The 6,006-nt window shown below is 42.5% G+C and overlaps 1 pseudogene; it reads left to right on the top strand.

Moving 5' to 3' along the window:
* Positions 1 to 446: 446 nt before the first annotated feature.
* LOC116869858 lies at positions 447 to 1,002 on the top strand (annotated as a pseudogene).
* The last annotated feature ends 5,004 nt before the right edge of the window (positions 1,003 to 6,006 follow it).

Here is a 6,006-nt window from a genome sequence, read left to right as displayed (position 1 = left end):
ATCTGAAACTCAGAGCTCAATGAATTTTCACAAAATGAACATTCCCATGTAATCTAAATTAGGATCCGAATTCACATTATAATACCCAAAGAAGTCCTCCACATGCCCTTCCCATCACTACCCACCTCCAAAATGTAACCATGATCTTAATTCTACCTCTGTAAAAGTAAATTTGCTGGTTTTGAACTTTATGTGAATAAAATTACCTAGATTCCAAGACGACAATTGTCCTTAGGAAGCATACAACCTATCTGGGCAAACAAGACTTGCAGAAACAAAAATGTAAATCACACTAAAAATGTAACTAATAATTAAACTCATGATTCCCAGGCACTTTTTTAGAACCTGATAAACTGATTCTAAATTTTCCTGGGGAACCACAACTCTTCCTCATTAACTCATGGGGCACTCCTCGTGGAGGCTGCCTGGAGTTGGGTGGGCTGGAGATGCACGTACATGTGAAGATTTCTGGGCAGCTTAGCATGGAAACCATTGGGTCACCTTGTTCTCATTTCTACCTGTCCTGTGTCAGCGAGGGAGAGCGTCCAAATGAGCAAGAGAGCACAGTGGAACAATATTTGAAGACGTGTTATTCATACTCAGGCTCATGCCAGCGGCTTACAGCTTATACCATCTGGTGCCTGCTGGCCCTGGGGGTGAGGACGAAGCTGTGCCTCCAAGCAAGCAAAGCAAAAAGAGTTCGCCCATGAATCGTAACAGTGATGAGCATCTTCAACATAGGAGGAGGAACAACATGGCTGTGGAAAAAAAAAACAACAACAACAAAACTTGTTGAAAAGCAAGCAGAAGGCAGAGTATATGCCGCAGAGAGGAAATCAGCTCAAAGAAGGGAATAAACGGCTGGAAGCAAAATTTAGATTGCTGACTAGGGAATTAAGTGTACTGAAAGATTTGTTTCTTGAGCATGCACACAACCTGTCAGAGAACGTGCAACCCAGTAGTGCTGAAAATACAACAACTTCTGATAGTGCAGGACAGTAGACCTCATACTGTCCACACTTCACAACTTGCGGTGTGACCACCTACCTACACCCCTCATATCAATGGCCGAACAGTCCTGTTCCATTATTCAAAGATCCACTGAAGGTTGTTTTCTAGGATAAGCACTGAAGACTAGTTAGCTAAAAATATTAGGCATGTGATTTGAAGATCTAGTTTTAAGTGATAGGGATTTTTTTTTTGAGGGGATAAAAGATAATTTTAAGAAATATGAGGTGGGGGAAAGCCCTGGACCATGATGTCCTTAATGAATCCTTACTTCCCAAGTAAAAAATTAAAAAACAAAATAAAATAAAATTCAAAAAAATCAACTTCATTGGGAAGAAGAATGGATAAGAACCGACCAGAAAAAATTGAAAAGCATAACAAGCGTGATTAGGAAGAGGGAGTACTTCTACTATCAGTTATCCAAAAGAACTAGAAGACCATTGCTGTTATCAAAAGTCTGTAATAATTTGAGATCAAAAAGGATAATAGACACTGATTCAAGAATGTGTGTGTGTGTGTGTGTGTGTGTGTAAGAGAGAGAGAGAGAGATAAAATTGGCATTTTAAATTGGTGGGAAAAGATTTATATTGAATATTGATAAATTCTTGGGAAATAATGACAGATGCTTCATCATAAGTCTCAGATGAACCAGAGGTTAAATGTAAAAATGAATAGAAGAAAACACAGGTGAATATTTATGTCATCTTTGGTGTGGGGAAGGTCTTTTCTATAGCAAAGAGCCTAGACAATTATAACCTATAATGATAGAAAAAGTAGATCAGTGGTTGCCTGGGGCCAGGGGTAGAGGTGGGGACTATCTGGAAAGGAGACAACTATAGGGTTCTGAGAACAACAAGAGAGTTATCCCCAGTGTGCAAACACACCTCAAGTCAGCCTGTGTGTACCTCCTAATCTTCCATTGGCCAAATCAAGTCGCATGGCCAAAACAGATTTGAGGATTGGAGAAACAGATTCCGAGTCTTGACAATAGGCAAATACTGTGTGGACAGGTTTTGCTCTCTACCACATATTGTTAAGAAACCATATTAATTTTCAATAATAGGGAAGTGGTCAAACAAAACGTAATTCAACCATACAATGGGCAATGCATGCTTTTTTTGAGGGAGGTGGGGCAAACAGAGACAGCAGGAGAGAGAGAGAGAGAATCTTAAGTAGGCTCTGTCCTCAGCTCAGGCCCATATGAGGCTCCAGCTCACAACACTGAGATTGTGACCAGAGCAGAAATCCAGAGTTGGAGGCTTAATGGAATGAATCAGCCAGGTGTCCCATATGTGTGATGGTACAGAAAAAAATTTGATAGAGAAAGATCCCTTATGAAAGCACGAAACGAAATATGCTGTATAAAACTACTTCCGTGGGGAGTGGGGAGTGGGGAGACATGGAAAAAAATGACTGGATGGACAAAATTTTAAATGTTGTCACCCCATGTCTGAGTAGAAGGGATATGGGAGTAGTGTTTCCTTATACTTTCCAGTCTTCTAAATTTTTTAAGAGAGCACATGAAGTAGTGGAGTGTGGTAATTAAAGTATAGGTTGGTCTGGTCTCAAGGTGCAGCTCTGCCTCTCATTACCTGTGGGACCATCAGTAAGTTACTGAAACTCTTCAAGCCTCAAGTTCCTTTATCTATAAAGTGGGGGTTACAATAATTCCTACCTTGTGAAGTTGTCATGAAGATTAAATGAGATACTTCTTGTGTGGCGTTTCACATATGGCCAGACACCTAATAACTCCTCAATAAATGGCAGATAAGAATTTGTTATTTTTATACTTAAAGAAAAGCAATAATAAATATTGGTTTAAAATGATAGCTTGAAAGGTGTATATTCATAATAGCACTTGTATTTGCTTAGCACCCATTGATTGAGGATATACATGGCAAAAAGGGTCAATAACTTTTAGTAAAGCTATTAGATTTGTATTTTATCAATCCCATTAATACCAACATGAAAAATAACAGTGTATATAATATGTGAGAAATATTTACCAAATCCACAGATGAGGTGTGCTGTGCAAAGGGATTTGAAGCCCTGCCAATGATTTTTGTCTTGCGGGTTGGGAGCCAATTATCTGAGACAACAAAAGAAAAGATGTAACAACGTGGAGCCTGGTCAATCACCAATTAAAATGTCCAGCCAGTATATGGATAATTCTGGTAGTCTAATATTTTTTTAACTGCATAAGACTTTTTCTCCATTGCAAATGGCACCAGAAATGTTTATGGCCCCTAAATATGACAAGCGACAGTTTGGTCTTCCTTGTCATCCTTCCTCGGTTCAAATGCACCATCCCCAGGGGCTCCTAAGACCTCAAAATGTCGATGCTTTCTGAGTACTGTTTACTATTTTTTAAATCTCACATGGGACTTTAAGAGTTTGATTAGTATGGAATCCACAGCAAACATCCCACCTTATTCTGTCCCCAGCATCCTTCCAAACACCCTTTACTCCCCAAATCACATTAAAGCAAAACAAAACACTAAAGTGTGTGAGATGCATGTCCCTTTCAACACTCCATTCAAAGAATGTGTGTTGACAGCAGGGTCACCATGGAAGTTCTTGAGAAAGCATGCCTGTCCTTAATGACAGGGACACTAACTTGGGGAACTGGAACCCCAGCCCTTCCTAACTTTTGGAGTACAGCCTCTTAGAGTTATTCCATAGGTTTTCTTCTTGCAGCACTGAGGCAGTACTGCCCTCTCTTTTCTTTGGATGAATCTGATAAAATTTCACGATCTTCCCTCTCGGCCCTATCGTTCCGAACAGAAGAGGCCACATTTTTGTTTCCTCTCATAGAAGGCTGTCCATCATTCTGATTAATTTAGATACCTCTCCTTGGACTTTCTGGAGAACACTGGAAACCACCAACATGCTTGGTGCAATAACCATCATGTCAGCAAGGCTGGGTAGGTTTTATTCTCTTCCTGATTCTGGCTACAGTCATTGAGGAAGTAGCTTCAGGAAACCCTAAGGTCCTCTTCTTAGCAGCAAACCCAACTCTGTGTCAAGATACTCTGGGTAATAAGACTAAGAGTATTACCTCCCACTTCACCTGACATCTGGTACCTTCAATCCTGCTGGCTTCCTGGCCCAGCTGCTTGTCCTCTCATTGGCTTTACTCTGACCTTTGGGAAGTACATGCTGCTTTAGTCTTTGTACCTTGGTCTAACACCTTTCCTCTGTGCTCACCCTCAGGAGTCCTAGGCTTACAGGATGATGCAACTTAGTTTCTGTATCTGTGTAGCCAGTGTGCCTTGGGCTATGGCAGCCTTTGGGTATCAGTGAAGTCTTGTTGCATAGATCCCTGTACCTCATCTCTCCAGAACTCCTATCTGTCTCCCACAAATCCTCCCCCCTCAAATGTGTGCAAAGCTCCCAGAATTACGTCCATGGATTCCTGAAATAATTCTGATTGTCACTCATGGGTGGCCAAGTGGGAACTCTGTTGGGCTCCTGTAATGCAACCCACCACAACCACTGGCTCCCTGACTGTCCTTGGAGATGTCACTCCCATTGAACGGGCACTGCCACTGCCAGGGAAGAGCCAGGGACTCAGGTCTGCCCCCACCTTGCAGCTGTTGGAGCTGACAGAACTGGTGGCTGCTGCCAATACCACCGTGATGACCTATGAAACCTGCTGACCACACTGTTGCTCTCAGCTGTATCGGGGCTGGATGGCCAAGCTCCTGCTGTCCCATAAAGCAGTGGTTTCTACTTAGCTATCTGCTCCCACTGGCCTCAAGGCAAATCTTTGTTAATTTACCCTGGCTCTGGATAACCGTGTATTCCATACAAAAATTGCCTGTGTCTTAAACTGTAAGTGTGTGTTTTTACAATTCTGTTTGCTCAAATAACCCTGAAACCATCTTCCTCCAGATACATCAAGGTGGCTGGGTTAGGGGGGATTCCAGTATAAGCAATATACTATGACTAAAATCAATCTTCTTCTGATCTTTGTGCTTTGGAACTTTATAAGACTCCCAGGGTCATCATCTACAATTTGTATGTTATGCATTGCACAAATCCAAAAAGAGATTAAATCCCCTTTGTCCCCTAGGCTTGTTCAGTGCACAACCTACACAACCATTCACAGTGGTGCTGAGTGGTTTCCCAATGACAACTGAGCTCCCTTGGGCTCTGTGGTCCTCACTACAATATGGCCCAGTGCTCAGACCTTCTTCAATCCTTGGCCCTCAGGAGGGTCAGAGATCCACTTTCTTCCCATCCCTCCTCCACTTCCAGGGTACTAATTAGCTCTTATAAAAATATTCAACAGCAAAACGATGCTGCCAGATCTCCACTCACAAAGCATCTGAACCCCAACCAGTGTCCTTGCAAAATAACCTTTTCTTCTTGTAAGAGCCTCCCATCTTTGCAGATGCTCACATAATTGTGAGGAGAGGAGTCCAGTAAATCTTGACAATGAATAAGTGTTCCTCCCACCAAAATCCCTGCCAAGTAGCCTGGAACAGGAAATAGAGTCATCAGTAGGGTCATAGCCCCCGTTTTTTCTTGACGTCAGCATTCTCTTCTGCTACTCCCTGGATAGAGACCATCTGTCGCAACTCCCTCCCCCGTCTGTGTCTCCTTTTGTCACTGCTATAAGGACTGCAAGTGAGAATCTGAGAATAGCTTGTGCCTCTCTTTCCTTTTCCGCTGCTTTCCTGGGCTCTGTGCCTTAGTGGTCCAGGGCAACTCTCTCTGGTCACCACTTGGACTGTATGCTGACAAATCAGGTAGCTTCCATTAGGTTATTGTACCTTTGCTTGTTTGAATAGTCACAGCTCGGCGACCTTCAGACAATGAGATGCTCAATGGGGTTAACGATCCAGCAACCACAGCTATTCCCAGCACAGTGCATGGCGCCCGTGGAGAAACAGGACTTGAAAGAATTTATAAGGCTGCTCAGACAAACTAGTTGAAAATGCTGGTGAACAATTACATCTATATATAGAACTGACCCGGATCTACCCCTGGCTG

This window comes from Lontra canadensis, unplaced genomic scaffold (genome assembly GCF_010015895.1).
Source record: "Lontra canadensis isolate GAN:19392208 unplaced genomic scaffold, GSC_riverotter_1.0 scaffold21, whole genome shotgun sequence".
In the NCBI taxonomy this organism is placed as follows: domain Eukaryota; kingdom Metazoa; phylum Chordata; class Mammalia; order Carnivora; family Mustelidae; genus Lontra; species Lontra canadensis.
Note: the sequence above shows the minus strand (reverse complement) of the source record. Positions and strands in the feature narration are given on the sequence as shown.